The sequence below is a fragment of the Macrobrachium nipponense genome, chromosome 9 (assembly GCF_015104395.2).
Source record: "Macrobrachium nipponense isolate FS-2020 chromosome 9, ASM1510439v2, whole genome shotgun sequence".
NCBI lineage: Eukaryota > Metazoa > Arthropoda > Malacostraca > Decapoda > Palaemonidae > Macrobrachium > Macrobrachium nipponense.
Genome location: NC_061110.1, coordinates 109,169,134 through 109,191,633, shown reverse-complemented (window position 1 = coordinate 109,191,633; position 22,500 = coordinate 109,169,134). Strand labels below are relative to the sequence as shown.

The following is a 22,500-nucleotide window of genomic DNA, read 5'->3' as shown; positions in this document are numbered from 1 at the left end:
AATAGTCCCGTAACAAATAACAACATCATTTACAAAATTCCTTGTAAGGATTGCTCATCGTTTTAAGTTGGTCAGTCTAGTAAAAATTTATGTGTTCTGATTAAGCAGCATATGTATTCAGTTAGAACAGCCCAGACTTCAAATGCACTGTTTATCCATCTGAGTGAAAAATCTCATTGTATTAATTGGGGTGATACCTCGGTAATTGCTAGATCTAATGATTATGTTTCAAGAAATTTACTGGAATCGGCAATTATACAAATCACTAATAAAAACAACCTAAATCTTAGTCTGGGAATGTACCATTTGGACCCATATATTTGTAAGATGTTTTATGAAGGACCTCAAAATAAATAACAACTAATAAATTAGTCCCACATGTATATAGTTATTATTTCTCTCTCTCTCTGTCTCTCTCTGTCTCTCTCTCTCTCTCTCTCTCTCTCTCTCTCTGGTTCGATATTCTCTCTCCCTCTTTCTCTTGCTCGATATATATATATTTATATTTTCTTTCGTCTTTTCATTAATAATAATTTTTGTTGGGAAAATTTGTGTAAAAATTCATGATATTAAATTGTATATGCTCCCGTGTTTTTTTCAAAATGTACTGTTTTCTGGAAGAATCACTTGTTTACTGCGGGTATCCTTTAAGGTGTGGCTAGCCTCTGGCGACTCCTCCTTTCTGTAGAGTGAAAATCGCCCTTATGGCTAATCTGGTAGTGTCAGTTTGTATATTAAGCCATCTTTTGACTGTGTTGTTCTTTGTAAAATCAGTTTGCCTCAGTAAAGGGTCCGAATAGGACCGAAAGTACTTGGCTATCTCGCTTTTTTCATTTTTTCCTTCGTGGCAAAAAACCTTTATTTATACATAGCATCACGTTTTATATACTTCGTGATCAAGTTATTCATATATATATATATATATGTATATATATATATATATATATAAATACATATATGTTATATTTATATATATGTATGTATATATGTATGTATATATATATTTGGTATATATGTATATATATATATATATATTATATATATATATATTTGTATATGCATACACAAATACATACATACATACACGATAAACACACACACACACACACATATATATATATATATATATATATATATATATATATATATATAGTATATGTGTGTGTATAAAATGGATCCAGGTGTATATGTAATATATACAGTATAATAATAATACATATGTATACATACTATATGTATATATATATATATATATATATATATATATTATATGTGTGTGTGTGTGTGTGTGTGTGTGTGTATGCATACATATAGAATATATATACTCTGTATACACTAATAAAGAAAAAAAAAAATGATTAAATGAAAAGGACTTAATACTCAGGAAGAGTATGTGACAGAAATAGTGTATGGAAGTCGACGTTCTGCTGACGAGCATTTCTATATGCATCTGAAGTAGCTGATGTATCATCGTGTTAACCCCTATGAATGAGCGTAGACCAGTCATATTATTTCGATATGGTTAATAAGCATAGTCATTATGACCTATAAAGAAGGTATGAACTCCATTGCAAGTTAATTCCATTTTTGTTTCGTCCTTGGAGTGACTTATGTTTTATGCTTTGTTATATTTGCAGCTGTATTCTATATAAAGTACTCGTATAATTGATGGATTTGAAACTTGTAACGAAGAAGTAATCTATATGGTATTACAGGTTAAAACTAAATTCTAGAAATTCTACCTAGGAGGTTGACTAAAGCTGTTAATTTCGGTTAAATTTTTTAACTGTAATTTCGGTAAAATCCAATCGTAATTTCGTATTTTTTCCTGTGTTTATTGGCAGTGCAACGCGATGCTATGGTTCACTGGTCTCCATTTTTGCTTTTTCTGCTTAATTTACTGTTTTGAATGGCTATGATTATAAAAGAATCATATGGACAGGTTTCCTATATCATGTAAACCAACTTACTGAATGTTTGGATTTAATTCGACTCTCTTGTGAATCTTAGAAGAATTAATGGCAAAATATATAAATAAATAAATAAATAAAATAAAAGTGGAGCAATACTTGTGAATAAGAAATTTTGCAGGGGCGGAGGTCTTTTGTGTGTGAGTAGGTATTTGGTCAAATGTAACAAATGATGATAAAAGAATGTGAAGCAAGAAAAATAGTAGGCTGCCAAATTTGGTACGTTTAAAGGTACTGGAACCATCGATACTGACCTAAATGAATTAAAAATAAATGATTGAACATAGTGAGATGATTTGATTACAAAGTATATGTGTAGTATAAAATATTAAAATGATTTACCAAGTTTAGTTATAAAGTTGTGGTGAAACGGTTAATGTAGTCGAAAACATGAATTAGGTTTTAGATGGCTTGGTTATGTGTAGAGTATAGAGGATATATAAATGGAAATAGTAGATTACTCGGAAATGGCGGGAAAGAAGAGATGAAGAACAGAAAAGTGCTGGATAGGTGATGTGGAACGAGGATTGGAACGGAAGGATCGTTATATCTAGAGAGAAATAGTTCTGAGATATAAAGGGCTTCAGCAAGTGTGTGAGATTTCAACACGGTGCTGATGATTCTATGTGAAGCGGAAAGTTATGGAGTTTCTTTCTCAGTATAGGATTCATCCTTAAATGAGGAGGTGAAAGATGAATGTGACGAAGAGTACGTTCAACAAAAAAGTGTATGCTGCTTCAAACTTTTCATCATCAGCTGTTGTTCTAGTAACTTACAGAACAATATTTATACTTGGTTCATTGGTCCACCTGAGTTTCATTGTTACATTTGGGGGTGAATTTATCCTCTGAAACTATCCTGATCTAGAATGATATATGCCATTCCTTAACACACACTTTCATGATATCTGGGAAATCTCTTCACTGTTATCATTCTCATAGGCAGGTTACACAGCATCATGCAGCATTTCTCTATTACTTTGTTTCAATTATGTCAATTTAACAATGAGTTTTCATTTTGTTCATGGGCCCAGCAAGAATTAGAGACCGACAAGATGTCCTTCCAGCCTTGAAATTCACGCATTGACTATCGAGTGTCTTGTTACGCGAGACTAATAGCCTGTCTCCACTTCCTTTGCTCGTAGACATGGATTAGTGCATTTAACAAACATGCAACGCGCAATGCACACGCCATTCCAGATCTTAAAGACTAAAACGCTCTGCTTAACATGACGATGGAAGTTTTTGAGCATAACAGAGAAAAACATACGTTGTCCATTAGAGTTACTTGTCAATTGCCTGAAAAAACTATTGTTGGTATGCACTTCATGACCATAAATTAGAACTGCCTGACTAGTTATTGGCGCCAGTCACTGCACGAGGCGACACTGGTTGGTATAACTTTTTTTCTTTTTTAAGAGATGAACTTACGTTGCTGTTGTGACTAAAAAGTCATAAACTTATATGTATGTGAACAGTAATAAATGAGGAGAATTCCTTCGTATGCTACAGTTCACGTCTTCTTGTCAACTATAAACTAATAATTGTGCTTATTCAGGGACAAGCATTGTGAGAATGCCTGTTAATACACAACTAGATTTTGAGATGAATATGCTTAAGTCCAAAAACGCCCAGATTTATATGACTGCTATGAATTATGCAGAAAACGTATATATGATTGTTTAACATATATAATTTAAACATATAAAGTGCATAAGCAACTGACAGTTTCTAGAAGTTAACAAGTATAATATGCGTAAAGCAAACATAAAGTAGTAATATGTAACAGCGCTAATATACGCCTTGAACGAGCCATACAATTGCAAGGGAAGTTGTATGATAGAACCAGTTTTTCACCACTTATTGTTTCTCGTGCGATGGTAATTTGCCTCTTTGGAAGTTAAAAATAAAAACCTTAACCAACTGTTTTTAACATTTACGAAACATGAGACATATTTGATAATTTGCTAGATGTTAGTGACTTCCAATGAAATAGATATTATTTAATAATGACTACATCACAACCCTGTAGAAATCTCCGAATAGCTCTCATGGGACGTGCTTCCCAGATTAAATTAGGAATCTACGTTGTTTATTGCATTGCAGGTAAAGAGTAGGCAAATTTACGGATGTATACATGTTCTCTCTCTCTCTCCTCTCTCTCTCTTTCTCTACTCTCTCTCTCTCTCTCTCTCTCTTTAGCTATGAAGGGAACCTTTATTTTTCTGAACAATGAATAAAAAAATAGTGTGATGGACCAAAATATTTACCCTTCCCGACCCCCATCGAGTGTTTTATCCGAAAATTAAGCCAAGAAATATTCAACAAACTAATGGCATCAGTATATACTGTTTTTATATGATTTTATATGAACAAGGTAACTGTATATATAGTATGAAAGCTATGTAGTAACTGCATGCTGTTTTTCTTGACGCCTAGAATATTTTCTTCTCTTAGCATCAATTTGAGATTTTACTGTTAACAAAAAAACAAAAACAAAAATTCATAAGACTTCTAAACAAGAAACATATATAAAAAAAAACAACAATCTCCAGTCATTTTTGATTACGCAAGGGGAGCCAAAATTCAGGAAGAGATGGTGGATTACATTATGCTAAAAGAAAAAAAGTGGTGTACATCCGCTCAAATTTTTTTTTTAGATTTATATCATCATTGTGATGAGATTATGAGATAAGAAAATTTTTTTATCGCATTGTTTACAAGTAACGTTTTACCTTGAAGGCAAAGGATTCCAAGAAAGCTATACTTTATGCCAGGTTATTTATTGAGGATTAAAAAATTGTCGTTCTCACCTCAATCGAAATCTCGTCGAACAAAATATCAAACGTTTTTGAACCAATTCTGCTTGCAGTTACCTTACAGTGTAACTTTTGTTGTGTGTGTGTGTGTGTGTGTGTGTGTGTGTGCGTGTGTTTTGCTTGTTGAGTTACAATTAAAATTACATCCTTTTAGAAAATAATTTTGCTATGTATTTCATATTTTCGTCACAACATGGAGACACCAATGAATAGAATAGAAATGGGTGCATGTAATTTGAACTCCTTCCTGCAGTTCTAAGGAAAGTTAATGTAACAAGAATAGTTCATCTATTAAAGTATGCTTATAAAATGTTGGTTTCGATCATGGGTCAATAGATGGGCAGGTAAAATTCTGAGCGTTTCACTTGAAAGGATTATATAAGCAGTATTAATGCCGAAAGACTAACTTTTAAGTGTCTAGTTTGTGAAACAAACCAAGGAATAGATAATGCTGCCAACTGACATTTTCCTTCTCCTCAAAAGTTTTGATAATCTCTCACATTTTGTTTCCTTTCAATCTTAAGATCTTCCAGCTGCGACATCGGTCTATTACTTTCTATTAAGAAATCAGACATTCTCTCATTCAACCTTTCCCGTGTGGGTCTGTTTTTTTCCGTTCTTCAACACGTTTCAGTTTCATTCTTACTTAATAACAACCAGGAATTAGTGTTGGTAGAGTTCCTTTTGTTCCAGTTTTTATCCAATATTAAAACATAAGCAGCAAAAGAGTTTTATGTATATTTTCTTCAAAATTTTCTTTAGAATTTACAGAGGGAAAAGTATCACCTAAGCTGGAATCGAAAATCGAAATGATACCTTTTTACAAACAATAATAAGTCAGAATGAAATCCTTACCTTCCTAAAAATGTCCTTACTTCAGTGACGTTTCATGATAATAATTTCAGAAAACGAAAAAAGGATACTTTCATAAAATATTTAAATGGGAATGAAAACAGTTTAGGGGATATATTTAATCTTAATTCAAGAATTCGATGCCTTTTCTGTTGTGAGACAGATGGATGAGGTACGTTATCTTCAAATGTCATTTCGGTGTATATACGTATATATATATATATATATATATATATATATATATATATAATATATATATATATATATATATATTTATATATAGAGAGAGAGAGAGAGAGAGAGAGAGAGAGAGAGAGAGAGAGAGAGAGAGATCTGTGGGAAGTAAGTTTGTTTTGATTGTCTCAAATCCGTATGGAATTTTGCTCATAAACGGATGCAAAAATTATATTGATTTCTGGTAACTACTCAAAATTTCCAACAAAAGATGGGAACTATTTTCCCCATTTACTCAAACAGCAAAATTAGATCCCTTGAAACTGAAAGATTATACTTGCCATATAACACGGAAACATAACCGCAATAAAATATCCAAGCACTTGAGTGATTGCTTCTAGATACCGCAAGGAAAAAAAAAAAAAAAAACGCGCTATTTAGAGCGCATCACCCTCTACCAATGAGAATAATGACATGCACGTTTATCCTTTAGTGTTCTTGAGACTGAAATTTTTTGAGAATATTAAGCACCAGTGATTGACGTGACCAAACGCAAAAGTTACATCGACATAATGCTCCCTTTGTGTATCTTATCAAGGTCTCTCAGGATAGGGGAAGAAGGATATCCAGGCGGTTGTGATATGGGGAGGGAGTTCCGGCCGAACGCTTGATTCACTCAAAATCTAAAATTCTGTTCGAAAATGTTATATTTTGTGGGAGAATTTACCCCTCCCCCTCTCACTCTAAGTTTGTGGTTAAAAGAATATTTACGTCTGTACACACAAACTAAACACTTCATAAACCAAAACATAAATCATACGTACGAGTACTCGCAGATGTAACCCACACACACACAAACACACACGTATGTAGTGTGTATATACAAACATATATATATATATATATATATATATATATATATATATATATATATATATATATATATCACATATATATATATATATATATATATATATATAGTATATATATATATATATATATATATATATATATATATATATATATATATATATATATATATATATATATATATATATATATATATATAGAGAGAGAGAGAGAGAGAGAGAGAGAGAGAGAGAGAGGACGAGTAACAGTCAAAAGTCAGATTGACTTTTAAACATGAAGGGATCTGTTGCATATACCAGCAGTCAGGAAGATGGACAGAAATAAAAAGAAAAAAAAATCGAAAAGTCCCCCACACTGAAACCAACGAGAACAAATGACTGCTTCAACGAACCGCGGAGCGTGTTTCCCAACCTCATTGTTGTCAGCGAAAAGGACTTCCATAAATGCCTGGTTTTTGCGTAGCGGTCTTCCAATTTTTATAGCCCCATTAGCCCGGGACGGTCTTTACAGCGTTGTACAACGTCATCATCTCGTATGAAAGATCTGGTTGCTTGTTGACCTTGTTTTCTCCTCATTTGTATTCTTTTATGAGATGAAGAATATTCGTTGGAGATTAAGGAAGGGAAAGAAAAAAGAAGGAAGTTTTTGCAAGGGGATAAATGTGCACATATCTTGCGGGAGATCGCGAAAATTATGTCCCCCTTTTTTTCTTATGATTCACAAAAGCATATCACTTTCATTATCAAGCACCGTGAGACTATAAACAGCTTCATGTCGTGAACATTATGAGATCTTGACTCTAGCAGATCCGTGAGTTTTATGCATTTTTGTTTTTTGCGAGATTTTGAGTAAAATATTATTTCCTCCTCAATGTTTCATCTCTTAAAGAAGAGTCTTGAAAAATATGGTGGATCTCAGAAAATAAAATTTATAAGAGGAACTACAAGAAGAGAGACGCTTACTTAAAGAAACTGAGAAGCAGCTGCGGATGTGAGTCATTCTTTATTTTTTATCGTTAAAGGAAGTGCAGTTTAGATTTCATAAGTGAGGCGAGGTAATTGAACAATTTAGCATCTCTCTCTCTCTCTCTCTCTCTCTCTCTCTCTCTCTCTCTCATTCCTCACTCTCTCTCTCTCTCTTGTTAATTCATATATAAATATATATATATATAATATATATATATATATAGTATATATATATATATATATATATATATATATATATATATATACATACATATATATGTATATATAATTAAAGAGTAATGTACACAGGTTCACTTATACGTGAGCACATTCATTCACAAGTTGTTTAACAATATTAGATATGAGAAATGAAAAACATTTCTTAAAAATTTTGCTTATGATATAACTTCGGTCACGGACGACCATTTAAAGAGAGAGAGAGAGAGAGAGAGAGAGAGAGAGAGAGAGAGAGAGAGAGAGATTATTAGGAAGGTAGCATTTAAGGCCCTTCTTAAACAATCTCCAAAGATTGGATTAATTTTACTTAAACTTGGAAAAACATTTTTAATACCCTGATTTGATATCTGTAAAACATCAATGGCACTATTGGAGATATTTTTTAATTTTAAATATTTTGCTTAATTCTTCCCATAAGATCATTTCTCTCTCTCTCTAGATGGAAAGTAACATGCACTTCATCCAATCTCTCTCTCTCTCTCTCTCTCTCTCTCTCTCTCTCTCTCTCTATAAGATGGAGAGCACGTCTCTTTTTGTTCCATGTTCACAAATCATTGTAACTAACTCTGGCTCACGTGATGGGTTCGTTCTGAGTCGTATATCGTAGCGTTGACAGAGGTGTGTCATTTCTTACATAAAACCTTGAATTTCTTTCATGGGACGAATATCAGCCCGGATTTAAGGGGCGCTGAAATACATACTTATCTAAGGTTAATCGTATCCTTCGAAAAACCCACATCATCCTAAATTGTGTCTTTGTAACCGGATTCTCTGTGTTGGCTTTCAGGATCCAAAAACCTTGAAGGTTGCTTGATTTACACGGATCGAGATTGATCTCACACTCTGGATATTTATGCTTCCTTCTCGAACTGTTGATAACATAGAGAAAGCTATTTTGCTGAGAAGAGGGTATTTGTATTCATATATATATATATATATATATATATATATATATATATATATATATATATATATATATATATGTATATGAATAATTATCACTTTACCATGATTCATATAAACATTATTCGAGCTACAAATGTCCTTTAATATCTAATTCGCTCTACCTGGAAATTGATATATTTTCATAAATGTTTAACCGAAGGGGAATTTTTTTTTAGTTGATAATAATTTCGTAATCTCGTGGGTTCGAACCAGCGCCCAGCGGACAGAGAAGAAATCAGGACTTCAGTGACTATCGATTCGGCTAATAAGTTCTCTGCCCGCTGGGCGCTGGTTCGAACCGACGAGAAGACGAATTATTATCAACTAAAAAAAAAATTCCCCCCCCTCTTCATTTTACATATATGAAAATATATTAATTCCGAGGTAGAGCGAATTAGATATTAAAGGCATCTGTAGCTCGAATAATATATATATATATATAGATATAATATATATATATATATATATATATATATATATATATATATATATATAAATATATATATTATTCGAGCTACAGATGGCCTTTAATAACTAATTCGCTCTACCTTGGAATTAATATATATATATATATATATATATATATATATATATATATATATATATATATATATATATATATATATTATTCGAGCTAGAAATGTCCTTCAATATCTAACTCGCTCTACCTCGAATTAATATATTTTCATATATGTAACCGAAGATGTTTTTAGTTGATAATATATATATATATATATATATATATATATATATATATATATAGTTTATATCTGTATATATAATATATATATATATATATATATATATATATATATATATATATATATATATATATATATATATATATATATATATATATATATATATATATATATGTATATATATATATATATATATATATATATATATATATATATATATATATATAGTATATTATATAAATATATATTTATATATAGATACATATATATATATATATATATATATATATATATATATATATATTGGCAGCAAAGACTTCTAAAAGTTCTCGTTTCAAATATTTTTGGTTACGCTTCTGGAATAACCATATCGAACTCCAGTGACGCAAGGCTACATCATCGGAGACCCTAACATTGACAACTGCCCTAGTTTTTCTACAGGAGCCCGGTGAGACACCTAAGTTAACCAAGGGTCCCTGAGTTTCCCAGCTAAGATAGGGGAGAGACTCATTCGGCAGAACGGTGGCCTCCAGGCTCCATAGGAAGGCACTGGAAAACGTCCCTCTGCTGAAGAAGGTTCTTAGGTTCATCCGGGAATCCGGGGAGGAATATATTATAAAAATATGAACATTGTGATATAGCTCTGAAACCTAAATAAAGACATATACCATGTCACTGTATTTATGATTCCTTGAAGACTTTGGACTCTTCCATCTGATGCACCATTTTAAATTTGTGATGAGAGTGAAGTCAAATCTCGTAATACAAGATTCAAAATGGCCTCAGGACGGATTGTGGAATGGATTCGGGTATTTAAGGAATCGCTGCAAGTAGGAGTCGCGTTATGTGTTATTTTTTCATGGTAATTTTTTAAAAAGTAAATGAGATCTATGAGATATTTTGGAGCTAGCATTGTGGCCTCTTTTCATAGAGTAGGACTCGAATTCAATTCTGCTTACGAAAATATTTTATTATGTTAACGTTATTCCTGGAGTTTTTAGCATATTATCGGAAAATTAGAGTTTTAAAGTAAAATAAAATAATAGAATTCATGAGCTCATAATGGAATTCGATGCTCCATAATCATTATCAATAATTTTCAAAAGCAAAATTTGTTAGCTATGCATCCATACTAAACAGCACGACCAAAAATAAATTTGTACATTGGTCATCATGTTTTTTAATTACTAAAATAAATTAAACTAATAATTCAATAGCTTTTTATTTATGATTTTCTATTCAAATTAAGTTTCCTAGTCAGATATATGGCCTTCATTTTTGTTTACAAAAGTGCGCATTCATTAGGAATAGTTAAACTTTACATGAATAATATACAGAATTTTGAAGTACGACCATTCCTACATAAATTCTTATTGAGCAGATGATTCCCTTCGTTTATTGTATTGAAGCCATAATATTCGCATATATTTTATCGTCAGTTGCATGACTCCTACCTCCAAAATGATATCTATTTAAATAAGAGGCTAGAATATTTTTATAATATAATCTGCTATATTTTGATTACGTAATAGATTATTGTATTAAAGTAGTAATTTTGCGATGGTAAATTGCAGTCATATGTGCAATTGCTGTCTTTCAGGTTCTGATTTTGTGTTAGCACAAGACCTTAAAAAAAATTATAGCTAAATTTGGACCATATAAGTATAGTCACTTTTGTATTTGAATATACAACATACACAAACACACACACGCACACTCTCACACATGCACACACCTACTTCGTGTATATATATATATACATATATATATATATATATATAATATATATATGTATATATATATGTATATATATATAGCATATATATATATATAGATATATATATATTATATATATATATATATATATATACTATATACATATATATACATATATATATATATATATATATATATATATATATATATATATATATATATATATATATATATATATCAATATATTGATGATACGTATATATAAATATGCATATATATATATATATAATATATATATATATATATATTACATATATATATATATATAATAATACATATATATATATATATATATATATATGATATATATATATATATATATATATATATATATATCTAATAAAAGGAGCCCATAAAAAACACCAAAATAGAGAAAAAGTACTATATTTCAGAGACTGCTGTCTCCCTCTTCAGGTAGATGAATGAGAAAAGTTCACAGAAAAGGTGGTATTTATACCAAGAGGTCCATCCACAAACAAGCCATTTTAAGTCACCCCGCTTTGTGGATGGACCTCTTGTATAAATACCACCTTTTCTGTGAACTTTTCTCATTCATCTACCTGAAGAGGGAGACAGCAGTCTCTGAAATAGTACTTTTTCTCTATTTTTGGTGTTTTTATGGGCTCCTTTTATTAGATGGAACTCTGTTGTTACAGAACATTTATACCAGTCCATATAATATATATAGTATATATATATATATATATATATATATATATATATATGCTTTCCTTCTGATTAAGTTCATCATTAAAGATCTCCCCAGTGTCACTTCCATAGACTCTATATATAACAAACCTTGGATTTCTGTTTAGTGCCTGTATTTCTTCAGTTAGAGTTGCTACCTATTTTCAGAGGTGAGCAGCCTCAATGTCAGATTTCAGAACTTCCCTTTCTAATGTTAATGGTGCTATCCATAGGTGTGAAACAGTCCGTAATGCTTTCCTAGAGTTTACTTCGGCTGAAATGTTCCGTAAAGTTGAACAGTACACTAACTGAGAACAGAGGCGTTTTCAACATGCCAAGAAATTGTCCACTTTTTCATATATTATGCAACATACGTTATTGGAGTAACAGAAAAATATTCTTTACTTTTACATATATTTTGATAATACGTTATGAGAATTCGTTGGATGTCATTACTTTCCTGGAGTAACAAGAAATTCTCCCACTTTTCATAAAGTTTTTTGATACGTTCACGAGAATTTTCTTTAGCATCATACATTATTGGTGCAACAGAAGAAATTCTCTACTTGCACATATGTTTTAATAATACGCTATGAGAATTTGTTTGGGTGTCATTACTTTCCTGGAGTAACGAGAAATTCTCCACTTTTCATAAATTTTTGATTAATACGTCTATGATGATATTTTTAGCATTACGTTATTGGAGTAACTGAGGAAATTCTCTACTTGCACATATATTTTGATAATACGTTATGAGAATTTGTTGGGGTGTCATTACTTTCCTGGAGTAACGAGAAAATTCTCCACCTTTCTTAAATTTTTGATAATACGTTTTATGAGAATTTTTCAGCATCATACGTTATTGAGTAACAGTAAAGAAATTCTCTACTTGTACATATATTTTTTGATAATACGTTTATGAGAATTGTTAGTGTCCATTACTTTTCTGGAGTAAAACAGAAATTCTCCATTTTTCATAAATTTTGATAATACGAGTATGAGAATTTTTTTTTTAGCTTTATACGTTATTGTGCAACAGAATAAATTCTCTACTTGCACATATATTTTAATAATACGTTTGAGAATTTGTTAGTATCATTTGTTTATTTGCTACCATTGGACTAAACATTCATTTATTGCGTTCCTCTAAAACTAACATATCAGTATTTTTTAAAACTAGTTTATTTAATACTGCGACAAGAATTGACTAGCGCGAGAACTTGCATTTGCCACACCTGGTCAAAATGCGTTTTTTGGTCTCAAACGCATTTTTCGCCACCTAAAACTATTGGGGGGAATGGGGCGAATCTAAGTTCGGGCAATGTAAAGTCAACCATATGCCCTCTATACAGTAAGTATTTTTTTTTATACGAATGTAAGTCTCGCTTTCCAGGGTTCTCCTGGCAAGCGAGAACTTACTTTCACCACTGAAGTCACATGTCATGCGTCAGCCAATGGTGTGCGAGCTACCCCACCGCAGCTGAGCGGAGCGTCGGTTTGTAAACAGAACTCTCCTTCGCTCTTATTTACGTCTGTTTTTTAAAAGTTTTTGTGTGTTTTTGTTTTTGTTTTTGTTTTTTTTTTCGTTATAAGCTTGGTACTTGTAGGTGCCTCTTAGACACTTCTAGTAGCAAATAAAAAGTCTGAAAATCGTATCTGGGCTACTGAAAGCAATGCACTATGACTAAGTAACAAATTTACAATTGGAAATAACTTGTTGACTATTTAAGCGGTGAAAAAACCTGTTTAAAGTGTTTCAAATGCCAAAAAATGCCTTAGCAAATTCAGTTACTACTACTTAATAGCTTCTAGTAGCATAAGTTCCGAAGTCTAATTTTTTGTACTAGTTCTAGCGTTAAAGTACATGAAATTTGGAAAGTTTTGATATAAGAAATTATTTCTGAGAAACAAATAATAAACTAGCTATGGCATTACAATTTTGAAAACTTGAACGCTTTTTTCTCCATTTTTTTTTAAATTTGGCGAATGTAAGTTCTCGCATTGCAAGCCTCAATTTATATCATTTTTTAATAAATCATTTGCGAATCCATACTTTTAATACATTATTTATGAATAAATTCTGTATGGCTGTAGTTTTCCACTAGGTGCTTTTCAGGATTTTTTAAAAACGATATATTCTTATCAAAATTCTAAATTATGTGTGATGTTCTTTTTGAGCGTCTGTTACCTGGTCCTGGACTGAATTTTCCATCTGTAAAATATAAAAGGATTGATTGCTATTTATTCTACGGCATTTTAAGGATAATAAACATTCTTCGGTATTTTATATGATGATGGGTTTCACTATATAGGAATTTTTGGCATATTTTTCACATTTCAGAGGGAGACTTGGGGAATCAATATTGTACCCTCAAATTTCATATTTTGTGGAAGTAAGATATTGAATAAGATTGCATATTTTTGGGATTAATTTCAAGAACAGATGAATACACAACGATCGGTATTTTCCTTCAACAAATAAGTTTTTTTTCTATAAAAAATCACGAGTTTGCGAAGAAAGCACGGTTTGAATCTTTCTTCACAACGCATTTAATTTATCCTTATAAATAAAAGCTGTGGCACGGTCTTTGTTTTTTTTTATGCTTTTTATGGATCAAAGAAATTAGTTGAATATTGTTAGTATGAAATTAGTAAAATATGGTAGCATACTTTATCGCTTGTTCTTAGAGCTATGTATATCTATTTATTAATGTTTCATGCATTATAATTCCAAAATCCACCACGTAGCAGTAGTTAAATTGTTGTGTTTTGTAACAATAATTGGGTTTTTAATGATATTGAAATTATTGTCTTTGGTCATTCCAGAAACATATCTTCGATTCATAATCAGAACAAAATACCCAAGGTTAACGAGTTCTTTTTTTTGTTTTGTTTGCTGCATTTGAGGAGAGCAATGTAATAAATGTATAAATTACACGAATATTTTCAGAACTATCAAATGGGTTTTCATTTTTATTCGCGGGGAGGGGGGGTGGGCGGGGGTAACATTTAGCACCTCTATTTATAACTTATTCGATTTGTGATATGTATTTGTTAAATGTTCATGCATTTGGAAAAGTTCATTCTTAATTATTTGCTTTTTAATCATTATGGCAATAGGTTTTTATTGTTACTTTTCTCTCTGTTAAAAGATTGATGATCAGGAAGAATTCATAATACAATTGATATGTTTAAAGAGTTATATTAAAGAGTTAGCCCCGTCAAAAAACAAAGATAAAAGGCAAAAATTTAAATAATTTAGGATGATCAGTAAATGAATGACAGTCTACACTTATTACATATATATTTTGGCCACACCATTCTCACAGTCAAATACGCTTATGTATCAAATAATTATCCTTTTACAATTTCATATTAATTATTTTGAATATTTCATAAAAATCCCATTATTCAGGAAGCTATTACTTAAGCCATGTAACCCCTCGTAAGTAAACGAACGACTCCATTGAACGTTTTCACTTTTTACCTGAGTCTCCGCTACGAAAAGACCCGTTTTCTTTCCCGTTGCTTCACATAATCCATATCCATTCTCGCCCAAGCTGAACGATTCTTCCTATTCCAACGAAATAATTCCCAGTAATCTCGTGACTTGCAGGTCTAGACAAAATTTTCCACACGTGGCAGTGAATGATTTTGGCGTCGATAGTTTGTATGGGAAGTTCGTTCTTTTTCTTTCTGAATAATGATCTATATCGATATTTTTTTTATTATTTTATCATTCATCTACTTTAAGTAAATCTCAAACATATACTCTTGATAGTATTATATTATATTTGGAAGCAACCTCCTCAATCTGCTTTCTTACACAAGTTTTTTCAGTGTCTAATGCAATTCTTAATGTTTATGTTCATTTAGTCTTTCCAGAACTTAACAAATATATAGTTTCTATAAATTTGCTGATGAATATAGGGTATATATAAATATTGGGTGTATATATATATATATATATATATATATATATATATATATATATATATATATATATATATATAATATATATATTGTATGTATAAACTGAATTACGAAAGTTAGAAACGTGATAAATCCATAAATAAAGGTATATGCCACGAGGATACTCCGTTGTTTATTTTCCCTCGTGGCATATACCTTTATATATATATATAGAGAGAGAGAGAGAGAGAGAGAGAGAGAGAGAGAGAGAGAGAGAGAGAGAGAGAGATGTATGTGCATGGGTGTGTTTCAAGTATGAAATGTGGTAACGTTTTCGACTGAAGTATTGAAAATAAAAAAACAAAATAAATATAAGAGGCGTGAAAATCATGAAAGTTGACGAGGAAGGGAATAATTTTAGCTGGAAATAACGGACTGGGAAGAGACAATGAATTCTCGTCTGAGAGAGCAGTTTTAATCGTACACAGGAGGAGGAGATGATAATCTCTTTTGGAAGTTACACATCATGAAGGATTGAATAAGGTGGAATAACAATCTTTCTTCTGCTGCTATTGTACTGGAGTTGATACTTTTCGTATTTTATATATATCATATATATATATATATATATATATATATATATATATATATATATAGACATCACACACACACATACACACACACACACACACACACATATATATATATATGTATAGATATCATATATATATATTTATATATATATATATATATATATATATATATAGTATATATACACTCTTTTTACATATAAAAGTATCTATGCATTTGTCTTTGTGTGTGTATGTGCGCGCGCTTGTATGTTTGTGCTCCTGTATCTTTTCGTGCATTAAGTCTTTTCCCCAGTAGCTAGTTGTGGTGTCTTCAAATAATAAAATGACAATAGTCACTGCCACATATTTAGATGAATTATAAAGGCTTCTAAAATATAAGCCGCTTAAGTCACTTACAAAGAATCCTCATTGCCCTTCCAAGATACACTGATATAATCTTTAACATTAGTAAACCTTTTCGCAATTTCTATTCATCTTCATAGTTTATATTTTCAGCTCTTGCATCATATACCTTACGCAATCCGTTAATATCAGAAGCTTTAACATTACTACTGAGTCTAACCTTCAATTTGCAATTCTTTTAATTTACAAAGTTCTGAAGTTCAGGGATTCAAGTATCAAAAGTTTGGTTTAACATGCTGTAGTGCTGCTGATATCTTCAGGAAGTTTAGAAATGTGTATGATAATGCAGCTGCTGGTGAGATTAACGTGTGTACATAGGTGGGTGAAAAGGGTCAATGGCAGTCACGGAGGGAAATTAGAGCACGATGGATTTCCTCCTGGGTGACAAGGGGGTGAATTTACTCGCTTTACTCGAGCATGAGATAACGATGAACAGCGACCGTAGTTTTCTACCAGTCCGAAAAGTACCATTATCTATCTATCTAGACTAAAACCAGCCAGTGGCGGACCTGTCCAGGTTGCCAGGTTGCCCGATGGCAAGTGTGGCCCCTTACACATGGCCCTTTACACATAAGACCCATGGAAATTTCAATACTGAACAAATTCCTTTCTAATGTAAGGTTATATATATATATATATACTATATATAATATATATATATATATATATATATATATATAATATATATATATATATATATATGGCGACTTATGACTAGTTGGGCTCCATGAGGCCCCTGGCTTAGAATATTACTGGTTATTGTCCATCCCACACAACAGATGCGATTTGCATGACAGTGAGGGAAAATAAAGATTTATTTGTCACTAGTATATGCAGCAATGGTAAGTGAAATCATTTTGTGAAATATATATGTTTCTATATGTCAATATGGAAATATCTTCAAACTCGAATATAAGAAAAGAAATGGCTATTTTTAGAAGACAAAACATATATATTAATATAATTGTGAATTATATATATATATATTTTTATTTATTCATATTATGTGTGTGTATACTATATATGCAGCTTTCTCTTTCAAAGAGCTGGGTAAAAATTCCTTTTAATCAATCTAAATCTCTCTCTCTCTCTCTCTCTCTCACGTGGTGTGTGTGTATGTGTGATATATATATATAGATATATATATATATATATATATATAGTATCTATATATACATATATATATAATTATATGTATATATATATATATATATATATATATATATATATACATATATATATATATATATCATATATAATATATAGATTATATATATATATGTATGTATGAGAGAGAGAGAGAGAACAACTCACAAGTATCGTACAACACGGTACAGGTACGGAACACGATCAGTCACTGTTTGTGTCAAGATTAAAATATCACGATTTTCGTTAGGGTCATTTAGGTTGCCATCTGTTGATATCTTTTACTTTATATAAGTAGTTAACTAAGTATATATTACGCATATTAATGTACGCATTGACACACGGGGACGATCCCTTATCTAAAGTGCACTGTGGCCATTGTAAATGACTATTCCTTGCAGCAACTGTGCAGTGGTAGGACTGCAGCAGCTCAACACGCCTCAGCCGTCGTCCACGGACACAGTCTGTTCTGTAGCAGTAATGTATTTGACTGTGACTGAAGTGTTATTACCTTGACTGACTTCCTTAGAAGTGAGTTGCATTGATTTTTTTTGTAACCTGTCCTTTTGGTCTATCAGCATCTGATAGATCCTGCGAAGATGATGAAAAAATGTCAAGGAAAGGAAAATTCAAAATTATAATTTGTGATAAGCCGATCCTTACTGTACTAACGGTCTATGGCAAAATAAGTGCACTGTTGATATTGAAACATGACGTAGCTATAAGCTTCCAGGGCCTAAGCACATATTTCTTATTTCGCTGAATAAAAGGAGAGAAGAAGTATTGAAGCAGAGAAGTATTGTTATGAGAATTTAAAGATACATAAAAGATGTTCAGCAAAACAAGGCACTTCCTTTTCGAGGTCACAGAAATGAATCGGCCTACACTTTAGATAAACGATGTTTTGAGTCATGGTAATTATTTGGCTACAGTGTAGTTAATGGCAAAATATGACAGTACTATGGCAGCTCATGTTTTTTCGGTGCAAAGCAAGTCTGGAGCAAAGTATTAAAACGATTAGAACAACAAGGAAAGGTTCACAGTAAAGGTCGTGGTGGACTTGTTACATACCTGAGTAAAAACAACTATCAAATTATTTAATCAACATTATGAAAAATATGATTCAAGAAAAAATTGGGCAAGAAGTTAATCAAACAAAATACTATTCTATACAGGTTGATTCAACGCAAGATATTTCATCCATTGATTGGTTTAGTATTATATTTCGATATGTGCTTAAAGGTAATATCTATGAGTGACTACTTTCAGTTGTACCAAGTAATGATGGAACAGGACAGGGACTTTTCGATCTATTAATCAAAACGTTACAACGTCATAAAATTGACCAGAAAAATGCGTATCTGATAGCACAGATCGCTCTGCAAGCTACATGGGCAGTACAACTTTTTACGAAGTAGAATTGCTGTTGTGGCAGATCAACCTGTTCGTGTATGGTGGTATGCCCATGTTTAGAAATCTAGTGATAACTGAGACTACAAAATGTGTGTGCCTGCAGTTTCCTTTCGAATTTGCTTCAGAATTTAGCTACATTTGTGAAAGCATCATACCAGCGAATGGCTGTATGGATGGAAGTGGTAGGAAAACATCTGAGACAAGAAAAAATGAAACGATTAAAGCTAATAGGTGAGACTAGATGGTCAGGGAAATCAAATGCAGCGACAACTGTATTTAGATGCTTTGATGACGCTTCTGTGATTACTTGTGTGGATTTATTGGTATGCTTAACAATGATTCAAGAATCAGACAAGTTTGATGCAAAAACAAAGTATAAAGCAACGTTTTTCTTCAAAGTCTTGAAAAGTTTGAAACCATATTGACTGCATTTACTTATTTGTATATATTTGAAACTACAGGTCCTGTATCAAAATACCTGCATACCAATGGATTAGATATGTTTACCACTGCATGGCGTTTAGTAGATACAGTTACAACAAAAGTTGAAGGAACAGACAAGAAAACATTTGATTATATCTACAGCAAGGCTTTTGAATTTGTTATTAAATGTACTGGGAAATTTCGCAGATGAATTTGAATGAACAAATAACATTTCAAATTGATGCTTTTGAAGATGCATTGCAGTTAAGAGAAAGAAGAAGAAATAAAATGGTAGATGAACTTGCTAGTGATTAAGGAAGCTCCTCAGATCCCCTGGTTGGTTTTAGAATAAATGTGTTTTAATTTAATAATGGATCGTATTGTTCAGTCACTGGAATCCCTCTTTGTACAACACAAACAGTTGTACAAAGATTTATCTTGCTTGGACTCTACAAATTTAAAACAATTGCTGAGAAAGGTCTTAAAGATGAAGCATTGAGAGGAATTATCAAGTTGTTTCCACAAATCATCAGAGATCAAGTGAAATTGGAACTGTTTCTTTTGCTTCAATCTTTGATGTTTTAAAGTTATTGCTTCATGATGGTGAAAATGTGGGCAGCAGTTGCACCAACAGTAAAATATTTGTACACTACTTGCACATCGTATACTGAAAATTCTAGCTTCCAACAGACTTCATGACAAAGGCATATGATAACCTTTATGAACTATATAAAATAATTTGCACATTATCTGTTACCCATGTAAAGTGCGAGAGGGCATTTTCAAAACTGAAGATTATAAAGACAAGGTTAAGAAATTCAATGTCTGAGGAAAACTTGGAATCTTACATGTTACCATCCATGAAAAGGAAATTTTAGATGAGCTGGATAATGAAGTATAACTATTAACAGTTTTGCACAATCCTCCAGTGAACTTAAGCGATTGCTTCTAATATAGTGGACTGCATGCAATAGGTTTTTGTAGTTTTTAGCTGTCTATATACAAATTGTGTAGTACAAGTATGCTTAGATATATCCGAATATATTTCAAAATTCTTGATAAATTGGTATATGCATGTTATACTTCTGTATTGAAAGCATACTTTTATTTTGTGTATTTACAATTATGAAAGTAAGTAATCAAAAACCATATAAATCTAGTCTTTTGATGGCTAGACTAAATAAAGTGGTGATAAAAATTTGACATATGTATGATCAATGATAAATGCATATATGTCTAAATTATTTGAATGAAAACTTAAGTAAAAAACGTATAAAGAATGCAGGCTATATATCTTCTTGATTTTCTTTACAGTTATTGGATTACATTTTTTAGTTTGCAAACATTTCAAAATAACACTACTTTACATGTCATTAAACTTTTGGTTAGAAATTCAACTAAGCAATTATGTATCTATATTTGGTATTACTTTACATTATGTCTAGGTGATTTACATTATTAGTAATTAACGTTCCAATAATTTTGTCTTCTGTGTTTCCACATGTGCATTTTCAAATATTTTATGTATTTGTTTATGTGAACTCTATTATAGTATTATGGCTGAGGGTTGGAGTGGGGCCCCTCTTTTGTCACCTGGCAACCACAATTTTTAGACCCAGTCCGCCACTGAAACCAGCCTTTTGCCTGCACGGACTCTTGCTCTTCAGCAGCCCGAAAGACAGAAAGTACCAGATGGCAACCACGAGCATAGAGCACAAAATTATATCACAATCTAGCTGCGCCAAAATAGCGCCGCGTGACCTCGTACTTCTTTGCCAACATCACAGATTATTGCGCAAATGCGATGATCAGTAATGCCATATCCACCCTCCACACCGGTCTGGAAGCTTCCGACTTTCACTTGTTTCGGCCGGCTGAAGAATGAAAGCGTTCGGGGGACTGCTTATCAGACGCTGGACCAGGAAACGCTCGAAAGAGTTTCCCCTAAAAGTTTTGACAAGTGGGGTCGGTGGCGGCGGAAAACCAGATAGCACACACAGATACGATTTTAAACGTACATGTTGTTTAATGCGTTACGTATTGCTAGTTGGGGAGATATGAACTGACAGGCATAAATTTCAGTATTCTTTTGAGAAGATGTATGTATATATATATATATATATATATATATATATATATATATATATATATATATATATATATGATATATGTATATGATATATATATATATATATATATATTATATATATCTATGTATATATATATATATGATATATAGATATATATAGACAGATATATATATATATATATATATATATATATATATATATATATATATATCATATATATATATATGTATATATATATATATATATATATATATATATATATATGTATATATATATATATATATATATATATATATATATATATATATATATATACATATATATATATATAGACATTAAATAGTCAATAATCATATCCTGGTCCGTTGTAATAATTCTTCCGAGAGTCCCCAATAATCTTGATACCTACGCAAACACATATACAAATGCATATAGATATATATATATATATATATAGTATATATATATTAATATATATATTGTGTGTGTGTGTGTGTGTGTGTGTGTGTGTGTGTGTGTGTATCAA

General features: G+C 31.4%; 1 protein-coding gene across 1 annotated transcript in view; it reads right to left on the bottom strand.

The window, feature by feature from the left end:
* LOC135218221 (uncharacterized) overlaps window positions 1-22,500 on the bottom strand; it is a 43,740-nt gene that overhangs the window by 1,511 nt on the left and 19,729 nt on the right. The window lies entirely within an intron of this gene.